Source organism: Manis pentadactyla, chromosome 4 (assembly GCF_030020395.1).
Source record: "Manis pentadactyla isolate mManPen7 chromosome 4, mManPen7.hap1, whole genome shotgun sequence".
Classification (NCBI taxonomy): Eukaryota; Metazoa; Chordata; class Mammalia; order Pholidota; family Manidae; genus Manis; species Manis pentadactyla.
In genome coordinates this window covers 9,625,121-9,643,035 of record NC_080022.1, presented here as the reverse complement: position 1 = coordinate 9,643,035, position 17,915 = coordinate 9,625,121, and the positions used below count along the sequence as shown (strand labels likewise).

At 39.6% G+C, this 17,915-nt stretch overlaps 1 protein-coding gene across 3 annotated transcripts in view; it reads right to left on the bottom strand.

Moving 5' to 3' along the window:
* PRDM2 (PR/SET domain 2) overlaps positions 1-4,992 on the bottom strand; it is a 128,887-nt gene extending 123,895 nt beyond the window's left edge. For 2 of the 3 annotated variants that reach the window (XM_036925118.2, XM_036925119.2), the window contains exon 1: positions 4,855-4,992. The gene's annotated coding sequence lies outside the window, so the exon portion shown is untranslated. The remainder of the gene's footprint in view (positions 1-4,854) is intronic. The other variant, XM_057499759.1, reaches the window with a different exon arrangement.
* Positions 4,993-17,915: the final 12,923 nt, after the last annotated feature.

The window sequence follows — 17,915 nt, the reverse complement described above, 5'->3', positions numbered from 1 at the left end:
ACAGACCTCCAAAAATTTTTCCAATGTATTTATTGGAAAAAATCCACATATAAGTGGACCTATGTAGTTCAAACCCGTATCATCTAAGGGTCAACTATCTTGGGGGGTTACACTGCTATAATACTTATCTCCCAAAAGAGGGGAACTAACCTGCTCAGTGACCTCTAACAATTGGTAATAGAGCTTCCCAATTAAGAATCTAAATTTGTCAAAAGAGCCCTCCTTTTTAAAATTCCTACTTTCAGATGTACTTTAAAACTAGGTCTTTCAGAATTATAGCAAAATCCTTAAAATAACTGTCACTGAGTAAGAAACATTTACAATGTCATTTTTCTATTGGTATTCCAAATTAAGCTTCATTTATACTGTCTTAATAAGGTCCCAGGTAAGCACAGGATTCATACTTTGGTATATAAGAGTTTGGTGAATCTCACAATTCTTTTCAAATTTTTATGGTATCATTTCAATTATTTGAATTTTAAAGAGAATTTTCCCACTGGAGTTTAATATAGTCTTGGTGGAACTACTTATAATCACATGTAAAATGGGTAGGTTTTACCAATTTCTAGACAAGCTGCTCACCATAATCAAACGAACAGTTGCACATAGCTTTACATATTTCAGACAAGCTGTGCCAAGAAGTAATTTAGCTCTTTCAAAGCAAAACCTATCATGATTTATTGCAAGAGCTACAAAATACTCTTTTCACCAAAATGGCTGGCATATATATACATAATTCAGTGAAACCTCCTTTACCACATGTTCCAAAAGACTAATATATGAAAGCACAGTATAGATATGACATGAACCAAGACTCTAAGAATAAATACTATGCACTATTGAGAAAAAATATTATAAGCATATTTCACTCCAAATGCACTAGATTTACTATATATAATAACTCTAATTCATGCTTCAGGGAGAGGGGGTGCAGAATGAAAGGCATTCTCTTTAAGAAAGAAATATAAATAATGTATGCATTCATTCCAGTGAAATTATGCAGGTATAATTCAGAAAACCACCCCATCACCAAACGTGGCCAACAGCAAAACTCCTCTTTTTGTTTAACTTACCAGTAAGCTCTAACTAAAGAGTAACTTATACCACAATAAAAATTCTATCTATACTATCTACATGTTTAAAGATTTGACAACTTACGTTTTTTATAAGGGGAATTGCATTGATGCTGCATGTTTACCATGAAGATCAATACACTATCTTTTAAATTTTAAATAATAAGTTAACATTAGGTAAGCACTTCAGATATAAACTTCAGGTCCTCAGGACAAATTAATCTCAGTGCATCACCCTGAACTGGTTGTTAAAAGAAAGAGAGCTCTTGGGAAAACCAGTTCGGCTTCTACCATCAATCTTCATGGGGTTGCTTCACCAAGTCTCACTTTCTAGGAGAAAAGACAGCTACTGTTTCTGTACTATTCGGAATAATAGACTACAAGCCTAAATCATTCACCATGCATCAACTTTATGCATTTTATTTACATTTCATAATAATTTAATCTACATATTGGGAATGCTGCTCCTGTGTCATGAAAACTCCTTCAATGTCCTTGGGTTACCTGGCATTGCTTTATCTCTTGCAGCAAAACTGCTCACGGTGACAGTTCAATAAAGTTTTAAAACCACATGCAGAAAAGGAACTTCCATAGGCCAGTAAATGCATTTCCTAGCATCAAAGCGGACGTCATGTAAACCATATAGTCTATTCTTCCAGTTCTTTGACTAAAGAGATTCCATACACTGCTCCTATGATTCAACCATCCGGTCAGATGGGCCTTCCTTTACTGTAGTGGTTGAGAACTGGAGTGATTTTGCCCCACTAAGGACATCTGGCAATGTCTGGAGATTTTAGTGGTTGTCACAACTAGGGAGAGGTGCTGCTGGCATCTCATGGGTAGAGGCCAAGGATGCTGCCAAACATGGTACAACGGACAGGCCAGATCCCACAACAGGGAATGATCCAGCCCCAAATGTCAGAAGTGCAGAGGTTAAGAAACCCTGCTTTCATGGAACCTAATACTGCTTTCAGTAATGGAGTCCATAGCTTTCAGTTGCTCCACAAGGATGATTTTAACAGCTAACTATAAAATTCTAACTTCAAAAGGAAAACCAGAACACTCTCGCAGACCTCTAAGAACCCAATGCTGTGAGGAATGGCAGCATGACTTATAGGCACCATGCAAAATGCAGGGCACTGGACACCCGTCAGCAGTGTCAGTAGTAAATGACTGTCAGGTTACGTCCTCATCATCTGGAAACTCCCTATATTTATACATCGCCACGCAAATTTGACAATCCCCCCGCCCCCCACAGTCCACCTACACCTTTTTTGCTCCCCCCTATGGAGCTTGCTAGTGCAACCCACAGGCTTTTTCTTCTGCATGGGTATTAAAAATAGCATGAAAAGCAAGTTGGGAAGAAATAAAAATAGTAAATAACCTAAGGTGCTTTCCATCCTGGAAACTCTACGATTTAACAGAACTTACAAGGTTTGTAAATCAGATCTGGAACCTGAAAAGAGATCAGCAGCTTAAAGAAACAGTCCCGTGAATAAATAAACATCTAACATAAAATAATCATCAAAAGAATACGTCTGCAGATGTACGTATGTAATTGCACAGACCTGGCTGAGGGAGACAAAAATACAAGGGACCTGAAATTGAGTGCTGCTTCTTGTAACTGCACTGGCAGGAAAAATGCAGATTTAGAGACTAAAAACAGAATTTCTTTTTGCACCTATCTCATGGAACTTTAATATGCACAATAGGAAAACCTTTTAAACACATCTTAATGAAAAGAAAATATCAGGCTATAGAGACCTCACTGATCAATATGGAATTGATAAATAAATTATGGCCCATTCATGTATTACATAGCCATTAAAATCATATTTAAGAAAATTTACTGACATAGATACAAGCTCACAATATAGGGAAGACAAGTTACAATATACACAGTATGATACCAATCCTATATAAAATGTAAATACGTAGAAATGAATAAGTACATATAAGTAAAGAAATAACACACATGCACACCAAGAGAGACAGGAAGCGGAGGTTTGCCAAAATGTTGACAGTGCTTATCTGAAGAGTGGGAAGGTTATGGCTGACTTCTATTCCTTCTTTGTGCTTTTCTCTTATTTTCAAATTATCCTCAGTGAGAATCTTTTGTCATTTTGTACTTACAAAACAAATATATTATTACAAATTTAAAGCGCATTGTTTCAGGATCTGTCCACAAAATGAAATGAAAAAAAAAAAAGACAAATCTGAATATACGACCTTTTCAATTAAAGAAACCACCTTCAGAATCAACAAGAGTGAACTCACTGAACATTATTACCATGTGCCTGGCACTTTTCTAAGCACTTCAAATGTATTAACTTACTTAAACCAAAAAAGATGTATAAAGAGAACCTGGACCACTGTGAATTTCAGTATCTCCATAGCTTGAAATGAGGGGATTTATTAAGATGATCTTTAAAAGTCCTCTCAAAGCTACACTGAGATTCTACACGTACAAGAATGTGGTCAAATAAAAGTATTTGGAAGGAAGCTTCTAGAGAATGAGGGGCAACTGCATGCCATCTCAAAAACAAAACCCTAGTGAAAAACAACACGTTTATGTCTCAGTTCCTCTTCCATATTTGTACAGCAAATTTCAAAACATGTTAAAAAATTAAAATGGCCTACAGTATTCCAATCTTGGAATGTAAGTGATCCAACCTAAATGTAGCCTGGTAAATTAGTAGGTAAGACAATCATGGAAAGGTTCAGTTTGTTGTTAAACGTTGTGTCTGCCTTTAACAATAAATCTGTAGTAAACAAAAACTTGAAGGAATATTTTAATCCCGTTCTCGGTATCATCACTGTAGTGTCGGATTAAAGGGACCTAAGGACCTACTGGGATTCCCCAAAGGGCATCCCACTTCTGAAATAAAACCAAAACCTCAACACAACACTGAAACAGAAAATGAGGGGCCAGCTGAACCTCCCCCTCTCTGGAGGGAAAGGCAGCTGCGCGGTATTGGGAATTTCGGTTTCCCGGTTAAATGTCGGATTGTTCCCGCCGAAGGTGGCCAGTCGTGGTTCACTGGGTCACGTGTGGGTCAGAAGGAGCCACGGAGGTGTGGGAATAACACTGACCTGTTCCGTCTACTTCGTGTCTCACTTGCCACCATCAAAAATAGGTTCGTGGGTATTTTTAGTAACAAAACGAACAATACATTTTGTGCACGTCTGTTAAAAACAAAAGCACTGGTGGGTCTGTGGAAATATCCAGGGAGACAATTTCCAGGTTTAAAATACACAAAAACTATTTAGGAAACACAAAGACGCAGGACACAAAACAAATTAAGGATGTAAGTGCGGGACACACAGGGTTTCAGCACAATAGAGAAACGGAAAACGACTGCAATCGGACAGGCCCTGGGACCCCAAGTGAGCCCCGGCGGTGCGGGGCCAGGGGTCCGGGGGGACTCGCCGCCGCCGCCGCAGCCCAGACGCGTCCCCCTCGCAGGGCGCGCGGCAAACCAATGGCGACAAAGTGAACCCCACAACTTCACCGCGGCGAGCCCCGAAGCCCGGCCCGGCGCTCGGCACGGGAGGGACGCCCCCCGGGCCGCCACTGAGCTGCCGGCGGCTCGCGCCAGGCTCGGGGCCCCCGCCGGCCCGGGACGCCGGCACCTCGCACGGGGCGCGTCCCACCCTGCCCTGCGCACCGCGTCCCACCGTGTCGCCGCCGCCGCCGCCTCGCTCATCGCGGGCAGGGACGGGCGTCCGGGCGCAGAGCCCGCAGCCGCCCCGGAGGTCGCCCGCCCCGGCCGCCTCTTACCTGCGCCCTCCGCGCCCACGCCTCAGAGCTCCGAGAGCCGCCGTCCACGCCGCCGCCACCGCTTCTCCGCTCGCCTCGGCGCCCGCGGCCGCGCCGCCGCCATCTTGGCTCCGGTCGGAAGTGACGTCGGGCGGCGCCGACAGCTGCCTCGGGGGCCCGCAGCGCCTCCGGCCGTGCGCGCGCCGACCACGAGAGCGCGCCCCGACGGTCCTAGGCCTCCGGGACCTCCGCCGGACCCCGACCTCGGTTCTCGCGGGCTCCGACGCCCCGAGGCCGTCCCGACGACGGGCGCCGGCCGGGCGGCTCTCGCAAGGACTCGCGGACTCCACGGGCGGCGGCTCTGAAAGAAACCTCCGAGGCCGGGGCCGCCGATCGCGGCGGACAGTCTGCGCACCCCGGGGCTGGAATTCCGCGCGATTAAAATTTACTACGAGAATCCCCAGCCTTTAATAAAAAGCGGAGGGGGAGGGAAAATGGGTTCATCACTAAGTCCCTGTCAGGTGAACACACAGACCCCATTCTTCACACTTCTCAGAAGGTTCAGTCTAGCCTCAACCAAAAAGATCAAACTCCAAGACGGCAGATGCAGCTTCGTTAATTTGTACATTCATCACGAACGAGTGTTTACTGCCCGCCTGCCAAGTGCTCGCACTCTTCTGGGTGTAGCTGCGACACAACACGACACTGGCCTCGTCCTTACGGAACACGCACTGTTTAGAAACGAAGATGCAAGTAGATGGCCTGGGAGACGAAGAACAGAACTCATGTGGAGATGAACTGGGCTGAACTGGAACTAGCAGGCAGTTGGAAAGGAGTGTGGTTTTGGGGAGAGAGAGAGCGTTCAAAGTTGTCGCATATGGATGGTATTCAAAGCCATGGTCACATCAAGATAAAAGTTATGCCCTGAGAATCTAAATGTAATGGGTAAATTAGGTCCCTGTGGAAAGGAACCACCCTCAAGATGGACACTGAATCAGATGCAGGTGCACCTTGGAAGCTTACGGAGGAGCACCCAAGTCCCGTTTGTCTAACTAGGATTCAATCTTAAGGAAACATGATACATCAATATATATCACCTTAGAGACTGCAAGGAGATGCCGCCGCAGCTAGTGACCTGCTCAGGTACAGTGAACAAATGAAGATAACCTCATCGGTAAATTGTATCAAGCCCAACGAAAAAAAAGAAATTGAACCTCAAGAGTTCACTTATTTCCTCCGCTATTCAAGAGAAAGAGACCATAGACCAGGGAGATGCTGGAGTGCATGTTACTAAAATAGTGCACTCCGTCGTGGGTTGGAGGAGACTTCAGATTTTTCCAACCTTTTCCCAAATCATTGCCTCCCAATGTGATCCATCAAAATCTGGAGTACCTGCAAAGAGAAGGTCAGGGACATGCCGTTGTCCCATCCACAATCAAAACACTGCCATACAAATAAAAAATTTTAAAGAAAAGCCATCTGGCATTCAATAGAATGCAAAGGAAAATAAAGATATGTTAAATTATAAGTGACAGAGTAAACCAGATCATATTCTAGATAACATCTAACTGCCAAGAGACATTTGTCCTCCCTGTCATTAATTTAAAATGGTTGGAGATACTAGCTTCCTGTGGCTCTTACAACAAATTACCACAAACCAGGGTGTTCAAAACACCAGAAATGGATTCTTTCACAGCTCCTGAGACCAGAAGTCCAAAATGAGTATCACCAGGCCAAAATCAAGTCATCAGCAGGGCCACACCCCCTCTGGAGGCTAGCAGAAAATAGACCCTTGCTTCTTTTAGCTTCTGGTGGCTGCCAGCATTCCATAGCTTGTGGCCACATGGTTCCAATCTTCAAGGCAGCATCTTTAAATCTCTCTCTGCTCCATTTTCCTATCACCTTCTCTGTGTGTGGCCAAATTTCCCTGTCTCCCTCTTAGAAGATTATATGTGATTGATTGCATTTAGGACCTTCTGGATAATCCAGGATAATCTCCCTATCTCCAGATCCTTTGCTTAATTATATTTGCAATGACCTTTTTCTATATGGGGATTAGGATGTAGACAAATTTTTGGGAGCCATTACTTAGCCTGTCACACCAGATATATCTTCAGCCATTTCTAAATTCCTCCTGATCAGCTGGTGTCTATTTTTCATCCATGTGTTTTTCTTGAACATGTTTATATTTTTCAACCTATGCCGTTTCTCAGAATAATTATATGTATTTATTAATTTCATCCAAAAAAGATATGATCTATTGAAAATACAGTGGAATTTCATTTGCGCTTATTATCTGTCTGATGTGCTAAATATTACTCTTCTGCTTTTGCCTTTGAGAAGGTGAAACATTGCTAAAGGATGAAGGAAGGAAATTCAGGCATCACATCTCACAGGCCATTTCTGTATTAGGGGATGGAGGTATCAAATGCTCTTTGTCTAAATCTGTAACAGGAAAGAAATTCCACTCTACACAGGTATGTCCAGTACAGGTCCTGGCTGATTTTTGTACCTTGGCAGGAAGTACCATTACAGAGGGCATCATTGTCATTTGCTACAACATCCCAGGACCCAGAACTGTCTGGCACATAGTAAGCCCAAGATAGACATTTTTAATGGGGAAAAAAGTCTTCTTCCTGGCTTTCCTGATGTGGCTAGATTAGAGCAAATATGGGTGGGCCAAAGACATTGTACATTTAAAAGACAGCATAAGTTATAATAGGAACCACAGCATTACAGCCAGAAGACCTACAGCATTGCTCCTAAAAGGATGAAAGATTTTACACCAAGATTAAAGAATTCACAACACATTGCCATTGGGAATGTAAGTGGACTTAAAGTTTCCTCAAATGGGGGGATAAAAGGGCACAATAATTCACAATCACAATAGAAGTTGGTCACGGGGACTGTTGAACCACTGTGATGTACATTTGAAACCAACATAAGATTGTATTGTATATTAATGATATTTTAATAAAAATAATAATAATAAATTCCTCAATTGATGGCAGAACTTACTCTCTACTGTCTTCTCTTCTAGATATCTTACACAGACTAATTCATCCTCATAGCAACCCTATGTGATATGCACTATCCTATTTTACAGCCGAGGAAACTGAGACAGGGAAAAGTTGAAAAAGTTGCCTAAATAGTAACAGAACCAGGTTTTGAACCTAAATAATTTAGTTCCCTAGTAAACTGCAGGCTTAATAAGTAATCTATATTCCCTGCACGCACACACATTGAAAAGCCTGAGAGCTGTTACAGGCCACATCGCCACTACATGTGCACAATTAGTCATTCCTCAACTGAGATACATGTGTTAGGAATTGAGCAGTATTTTTTTTAATATTTGCCTAAAGAGACAATCCTAACTACTCTCCCTGGACTCTCAGGCAAGAACATCTCACAGTCAGGGGAAAGAGGATTGAGTGTCTAAGGGCTACTACACCAAATGAACTCACATTTTGATCAAATTACATAACTGACTTTTCAAAAAGATGCAGTCCCTAACCATGTGACTGCAAACTGTGTTCAGTGAGATGTGGTCTCTTCTCACAGTTTCTTCATCTCAGCCTCCACACTTGCCATCCCTCTGCCACATCGTTTACCCAAGCAAGGAATGACATCTGAGCAAGCACACCAGCAAACAAAAGATCTGAAGCTTGGATTCTGGGCTCGCATTAGAGTGGAACAAATGAAGTTCAAAGATAGAAACTCTGGGTGCCAAAGGTGCATCTATTGCTTTTTGGATGTTTAGGTTGCAGGATTTTGGTGTGAGAATTTCCACATCCTGCAAGTGAATAGAGGGATCTTGGCAGTGGTGAGATTGAGCGGTTAAGAAGGGGAAAGGAGGTAACCTTTGTTGAGTGGCAGTCTGCGCTTCTCATGTAATCCTCACAACAGCAACAATGCTGGCTGCTGTTTTACAGATGACGATTGAGGCGCACAGCTGGTGAGTGCCACAGGCAGGATTCAAGGGCTTGTCCGGTGTCAAAGTCCATGAGCTGTCTACTGGCCACACTGCTTCCCAGTCATCGAGTGCTCTTACCACTTACGTGCTCTAGGCACTAAGGAGAACCCAAAGGGACAAAGATGCCACCCCTGTCCTCCAAGAACTTAGGATCTAGTGGAGCAAAGTGGGTTTGCTCACAAAAGCACACCAGGGCACAGCGTAAGACTAGAACAGCATCTTCATGCACCTTCCATGCTCCATGAGGGTTTACCCCCTTACTCCTCTTTTTACAGTATTACTTTAAGGCAGCCTACTGAATGGGAGAAAGTATTTGCAAATCACGTATCTGATAAAGGGTTAACACCCAAAATATATAAAGAACTCATACAACTTAACAGAAAAAAAAAACTGATTAAAAAATAGGCCAAGGATCTGAATAGACTTTTTCCCAGAGAAGACATACAAATGGCCAACAGATATGTGAAAAGATGCTCGACATCACTAATCATCAGGGAAATGCAAACCTTAACCTGTTAGGATGGCTATTATCAAAAAGATAAATAACAAGTGTTGGCAAGGATGTGGAAAAAGGGGGGCACTTATGCACTGTTGGTGGGAATGTATAAGTGGTGTAACCTCTACGGAAAACAGTATGGAGATCCCTCAAAAAATTAAAACTAGAACTACCACATGACCCAGTAATTCCACTTTTGGGTATTTATCCAAAGAAAATGAAAACACTAACTCAAAAAGATATCTACAAGCCCATATTCATTGCAGGATTATTTACGAGAGCCAAAATAAGGAAACAAGTATCCACCAACAAGTTGAGTGGATAAAGAAAAAAATACACACACACACATACAATTGTGGTGTGTCTCGCAATCTTTTCTGAATTGGAACAACAAATAATCGTGTAGAAAGAAAAAAAAAGGGAAGAGAAAGAAAACCCACTTCAAGATTCTAACATTGCTAACCAATTCAAATTCATGACTCCCAAAATAAATGTATCCTATCCCATAAGAAAATATAGAGCTCTGTTTCTAGATTTTTTTCATTGCACTTCCTATGCTGTATTTTTAGAACCAAATACATTAATAAATCAGTTTAGAAGCTCAGGATTTCCCGCACACATAGCCTTTGTGGCAGCATTTACTCCTCTTTCAGAACCAAAGGCCAACGTGGTTTTGCTCTAGAGAATACAAAGGGAAGTTTATTAAAGTCTTCATCTTCATCTTCCTCAAAGTCAGAATTAATTCACTAATACACCATCATGGAAGCATGAATAAAACATATAGGTTGGCAACAAAGGCATACAATGAAAGTATTTTTCAGCAGGAGATAGCAAGTGGTGTGGAGAAGGAATAGAAGATAAATCAGATAGCAATGAGGTAATAAAGCACGAAGTCTACTTTTGTTTCCCCAGATTGGAAGTCCCTGGGTGTCCTTTACAGGGGTGTCTACAGACAGGATGGCCCACCCTGGCTTCCCAGACAAGGCTCAGTCACCATCAACACAAACTGTCTTACCTGAGCCCACACTGCTCACCACCCCCTCCTATGTTCTGGAAAGGCTTTGCTCTCTGCTTTTCTTCACCATGCTTGTCTAGAATTCACTCATCACCCCTTCACTCATTTATTCAAAATTTTCCTCATCTCAGAAGCCAGCATTCTGATGAAACCTTCTCTTGGGAGTTGTATTAGATTCCTCTGGCTGTCACAAGGTGAGTGGCTTAAAACAACAGAAATGTAATTCTCTCCAATTCGGGAGACAAGAAGTCTGGAATCAAAGTGTTGGCAGAGATGGTTCCTTCTGGAGCTCTGACAGAGAATCTGTTCCAGCCCACTCATCTAGATTCCGGTGATGGCCTTGCCGTCCTTGGCTTGTACACACAGCACTCCAAATCCATCTCCATCTTCGCATGGCCATCTTGGGTGTCTCTGTCTTCACATGGCCTTCTTATGAGAACATCAGTCATTGGATTTAAGGCCCGCCCCAGTCCAGTATGACCCCAATTTAACTTAACAAAATATATCTGCAAAAACAGTATTTCCCAATAAGGTCATGTTCTGAGGTTCCAGGTGGACATGAATTTGGGGGAAACCATTATTCAGTTCAGTACAAGAGTAGACCCCCCACCACTGATCATTCCCTTGCTTGAGGAATCCCCACATATGCCCATCAGCAGTTACCCATGTGGTCCATCCCGCTGTGGCTCAATCACTGTGTATGCATGTCTAAGTCCCAAACACATTTGAAGCCCCTTGAGAGTAAAAACAGAGTTGTACGTGTGTCTCCATTATCCAAACAGTGGTAGGCACAGCATTCTCTCAGTCATTACTGGGAATTGATAAAGACCTATGCACTGTTTTGTAATTTAAGTGGGACCTGTGAACTAGGAACACTAGCTGTAGCTTAGCAAGAACTCTGGGCCTGAACTTTGAATTCACTTTTGTCCAATTTAATTTGACTATGAGTCCCTTCTGCTCCACACCTTCCTCCCCAATTTAAATGCTGTTGTCATCACAAGATTCTTGGGCTAGCAATAGAAATAATAATACCTTCCCATAGCCTCACAAACAGGATCAGAAGGCATGGCATTTCTTTGTCACAGAGGCCATCATTTAAACAATATAAGGCAGTCATACAAGTGCCACCACCAGGACAGCACCTGCCTATACTTGTCAGGGCTGAGACACTGAGCTGGGTTTATAAGCATTGAAATCAACCTGTCTGAGCCTCTACTGGAAACCTACTCATTGGCAGTTTGAACTAATTATAGAGCAGTGGTTCTCAACCCAGGTGAGATTTTGCCCCCAAGTGAAAATATCACAGTGTCTGGAAGATGATTTGGGTTATCATAACTCAGTGGGGACACTATTGGCTTCTAGTGGGTAAAGGCCAAAGAGGCTGCTAAACATTTGATGATACACACGACAGCCTGTACCACAACAACAAAGAACTATTTGGCCCCAAATGTCAAAATGTTTGGAAACCCTACTGTATATAATTCTGCATCTGATATTCCAGTCTCACCTTTGGACATTTGTCTGCTCAGTTAGAGTGTGGAACAGGAACTTGCAAGAAAAAGGAATATTTCTCAATCTTCTGTTTGTTACCTCCCCCACCCCAGAAGCCTTTATAAACATTTTCCCCCCATTGCCCCTCCCCCACCATGAAATTTTAATATATGTTTATATTTAACATCATATATCTGTGTATGTACTGTATGTATATCTGTGCTTTATATATGCTGGTGACATTCTGTGGGTATAGTTACTGAGGAGCAAAGAAATATTTTAGCAGGGAATAAACTAACCTTTTATGTAAGGCTATAAATAGGTTTTTTAAAAACTGTAACAAAAAAAATAACATGAAATTTGCTATCTTCACTATTTTTAAATGTACAATTCAATGGTGTTAAGTACCTTCACATTGTTGAGCAACCATCACCACCATCCATCTCCAGAACTCTGCATCTTGTAAAACTGAAACTCTGCACCTATTAAAAAATAACTCCCCATTCCACCTCCCCCACCAGACCTTGGGAACCGCAATTCCACTCTCTGTCTCTATGAATTTGATTACTTTAGGGACCTCCTATAAGTGGACTCCTCCAGCATTTGTCTTTCTGTGACTGGCTTTTTTCACTTAACATAAAGTCCTCAAGGATCATTCATGTTGGAGCATATGTGAGAATTTTTTTCCTTTTTAAGGCTGAAATAATATCCCTTTGTATGTAGATACCACATTTCGCTTATGCATTCATCTGTCAATAGACTCGGGTTGCGTCCACCTTTTGGCTACTGTCAATAAAGTTGTTATGAACATGGGTGTACAAATATATCTTCATGATCCAGCTTTCAATTCTTTTGGGTATATACCCAGAAGCTAGAAAGTATGATCATTTATTTGTAATTTTCTGAGGAACTGGCATACTGTTTTCTGTAGTGGCTGCACCATTTTCTATTCCCACCACCACCACAAAAGGATTCCAACTTCTTCACATCCTCGCCAACACTTATTTTCTGTTTCTTGAATAGTAGCTGTCCTAATGGGTGTCAGGTGGCATCTTGCTGTGGTTTTGCTTTTCTTTTCCATAATGATTAGTGAGGTTGAGCATCTTTTCACATGCTTATTAGCCAGTTCTATATTTTCTTTGGAAATAAAAGATATAAAACTTTATATATATATATATATATATATATATATAATCTGGAATAAGCCCACTATCAGATACATGATTTGCAAATATTTTTTCCCAATCTTGAGTTGCCTTTTGACACAGTTGGCTGTGTCTTTCAATGCACAGAAGTTTCAAATTTTGATGTAGTCCAATTTTAACTTTCGTTGCCTGTGCTTTTGGTATTATATCCAAGAAATCATTGCCAAATCCAACATCATGGAGCTTTCTAAAAGTTTTATAGTTTTAGCTTTTAGGTTAAAGTCTTTGATCCATTTTAAGTTCATTTCTGTGTATGGTGTAAAGGAAAGATTCAACTTCATTCCTTTGCATGTGGATAACCAGTTTTCCTAGGAACATCTGTTAGAAAGATTGTCTTTTCTCTTTTGAACGATCTTGGCATCCTTGTTGATAATCATTTGACCGTATATGTGAGGATTTATTTCTGGACTTATAAATGATTTATAAATATAAATGTTGCTCCCATGTTTCTTCTTAAAATATCTGTTTCAGCTTTTGAAAACTTTCAGCTGTTTTGTTTTGGTTTAAAGATTTACAGCCAAGAATTTTTTAATGTTTTATGGATAAGATTTTTGCATTCCTCAAGACCTAGTTTTTGTGCCTGTTGAGAATGCATGGACTCTAACAGCATTCTGATCAAGGGAGAGAAAGTTCATTAGCACAAAGTTTGAATGTGGTGATTAGAACAGGGATGTTGTACCCATAATATAGCATTCTCCCCAGTTATTCTAAATAATGGACACTGTCAATGCCAAATGGCGTCCACTGTAAGTAAGATCAGGACTGTGCTTTGCAGAGTCAAAGAGGCAGATTCCAACAACTAACTAAAACCCCCAACAGTGAAAAGACTGAAGCATCACTTCCTCATACTGTGGTTGCCTAAGCTAAAAATAATCAACAAACTCAGGTTCCATTTGGACTGGAGAGGCATCTAGCTTCTTTCTAGATGTATTTCATGATGCAAGGCATAAAAATGGCAGTGTGGAAGGCTTTTTATATTAATAATATTCTTTTTATATATTCTACTCTGAGAGCAAATGTCAAAAAAATTTACTTACAAGACTGGAGCCTCATTAACATCCTTTAATGCCAGTGAGATTATTCCTACTTTCAGTAAAAGGAAACTGTACATCCTGGGCAATGTATTTCAAACTCTCTTTTCTGATATGATTAAAATTAACAGTAGGCAGTCCTATGATTTATTTCTTGTTTACCCAGGTGGCACCACAGGCCACAATACCCCAACCAGTTTCTATAGTTGGCTGTGATGAAATATTATGCCTAGAGTTATAGGATAGCAAACAAGTATTTTATGTGAGTTTATAAATGGCTCTTAAATGTAAAATTGACTCCTTTGTTTCTTTCTAAAATATTTGTTTCAGCCTTCAAAAACTATGTTAGTGGGATTTTTTTGTTTTAAAGAATTTGTGAGACTTAATATTGTAAAAGTGGCCATCCTGTCCAAATCAATTTACAGATTCAGCGCAAACCCTATCAAAATACCAGTGGCATGTTTCAATGAACTAGAGCCAATAATCCTAAAATTCATATGGAACCACAAAAGACCCTGAAAAGCCAAAGCAATCCTCAGAAAGAAGAACAAAGCTAGGGGTATTATGCTCCCTGACTTCAAGATATACTGCAAAACTGGTAATCAAAACAATATGATGCAGCCACAGAAACAGACCCATAGATCAATGAAAAGAATAGAGAGCCCAGAATAAACCCACAGATAGAGAGCCAATCAGTACATGATAAGGGAGCCATGAATATACAATGGGGAAAGACAGTCTCTTCAACAACCAGTGTTGGGAAAACTGGACAGCTATATGTAACAGAATGAAACTGGATTACTGTCTAACTTCATACCCAAAAGTAAACCCAAAATGGATCAAAGAACTGGATGTAAGACATGGAATCATAAAACTCTTAGGAGAAAACACAGGCAAAAATCTCTTGAACATAAACATGAGCAATTTTTTTCTGGACACATCTCCTCAGGCAAGGGAAATGAAATGAAAAATGAACAAGTGAAACTACTTCAAACTAAAAAGCTTCTGTACAGCAAAGGACACCATCAACAGGATAGAAAGGCAACCCACAGTATGAGAGAATATATTAGTAGATAATTTATCTGATAAGGGATTAACATCTAAAATATATAAAGAACTTATATGCCTCAACACCAAAATATATAAATAAATAAAATAACTCAATTAAAAAATGGTGAAGGACCTGAACAGATGTGTTTCCAAAGAAGAAAAACAATGGCCAACAGGCACTTGTAAAGATGCTCCACATTGCTAATAATCAAGGAAATGCAAATCAAAACCACATTAAGATATCACCTCCCACCAGTTAGAATGGTTGCTACCCAAAAGACAAGAAATAACAAGTGTTGGTGAGGATGTGGAGAAATGGGAACCCTCCTATACTGTTGGTAAGAATGTAAATTAGTGTAGCCAGTGTGGAAAACAGTATGGAGGTTCCTCAAAAAACTAAAAATAGAAATACCATATGACCCAATATGCCACCTCTAGGAATTTACCCAAAGAAAACAAAATCCCTGATTCAAAAGATATATGCACCCCTATGTTTATTGCCTCATTATTTACAATAGCCAAGATATTAAAGCAACCTAAGTGTCCATCAGGAGATGAATAAATAAAGAAGATGGGGTACATATACACAATGGAATGTTATTCTGTCATAAAAATGAAAGAAATCATGCCATTTCTGACAACTCGGATGGACCTACAGGGTATTATGCTAAGTGAAATAAGCCAATAAGCCAGATGGAGGAAGACAAATGCCGTATGATTTCATTTATCTGTGGAATATAAAAACAAAATAAAATGAGCAAAATATCAGTAGACTCATTGTCACTGAGAGGTGACTGGATAGGGGAAGAGTTGATGTGGGTGGGTGGAGAGTGTGAGGGGGATAAAAGGGCACAAAAATCCTCAGTCATAGTATCAGTTGGTCTCTGGGATAGTAGTACAACATGGAGACTATAGCCAGTGATTCTGTAATATCTTCCTATGTTGACAGATAGTAACTGTACTCATTGGGTGGTGAGGATTTAATAATATGAGTAACTATTGAACCACTGTGTTGTATACCTGAAACCAATATAAGATTGTATATCAACTTTACTTTAATAAGGAAAAAAAGAATTTGTATGACCTGTATTATGATGCCTAATTTCTGGCTTTTATATCGTAAAATTAGGAAGTTTGACCAAACCCCTCAGATCCATTCTAGTTATAATATCTATTATTCTTATTGTGTTTTTATATAAAGGACCCCAGGAAAGTTTCATTATAAAAACTGACCCAGTAATATTTCACAAGGGGAGGTCTTTTGAGTTAAAAGTGGAATACTTGGGATATCCCTTACTTGGCAATAAACGCACAAAAAAATAAACATTCATTTTTAAAACTTTTGGCATTTTTCACAATAACAACTATTTAAGTAAAAATCAAATGCCATTCACCTTTTAATTCAGGTAATGTGGGAGAAAATGCAAAACAAAGAAAGTCATAATATTGTGTAACTTGGGACTTCACATTGCATCCTCTTGAAATGTCACTATGGTCTTTGGATATTTGCTGTTAAACAGGAACATTCTTCCAGTGGAAAAAAACCTCATTACTTTATAACATATGTATGGGAACATATAAAAATATGAACATAGATATATACATTACATAAAATATAGAAATATATAATATAAAATCTATAATTCAAAATAGACAAATATATTTATATAAAATGTATAATATACTATATAGGACATTATTTTGAATCAGAACAAAAAGACTGTCACTTATGATATCTCTTTTCATAGTAATAAGCTCCCTTATTTTTTTATTGAGATATAATTGTCATAACATCAAATAAGTTTTAGGTGTACAGCACAAGATAATATATTTTTTAATTTAAAAGATTATTATGTATTCTTTCCCAGAATTGGAAGATTACTGAATAGTAGAACAAAAGTTGAATTTAATATAGCAAGAAAGAAAAATCTTCTCTAAGTTTGTAATGTGTATTTTAACAATTAGTTACAATTCTAAAGCATATAAGTATGATTATAGGAATGATGTATATGAGACTAATAAATATTTTAATGGTGATGGTGTTTTAATCCTTTCTGTTTCACTGAATTTTTTCTTCTAAGATCTCTGAGCAATATATACACAAAGGAAAAGTCACTAATGTATTCATTTACTTATTTCTTTTATTTCCACTTCATTCTTAAAATAATACAGATGGTTGACAAACATGCATACAGTACAGTAGGATAAAAATAGGCAACGAAAACAAAGTGGAAGAAAAAAATAAAAAGTGTGTAAAACAGAAGTTTCTATACATGTCTCTTAACAACCTCCTTATAGCTCAAACATATTGTGTCCTACACCTGATTCTTATAATGTCCCCAAGCTGGGGCATAACAACAAAGTATAAATCAGAGAAAACAGTTCTGCAAAAACCTAAGATTGAAATTACATCAAGATTGTACTAAGGTTCTTCAGAGAAAGAAATATAATATGTATGTATATAACCAATTGGAGATATATATATATATATCTGCAAATATTTGTAATATATATATATATATGTACAGATAAAGCTCCCCTTGCAGTGCAGGCCAGAAGGCTGGAAATCCAGGATAGTCTGTGTTCTGGATGAAATCTAAAGACAGTCTGCTGAAAAATTCACTCTTGCTTATGGAGACCAATCTTTTTGTTCAATCCCATCAACTGATTGGATGAGGCCCACCCACATTATGGGTGGCAATCTGCTTCATCCAAAGTTTACTGGCTTAAAATGCTAATCTCATCCAAAAACAGCCTCCAAGCTGATGCATACAATTAATCATCCCAAAGATCTAGTAAAACTATAAAACAGCATCTGATA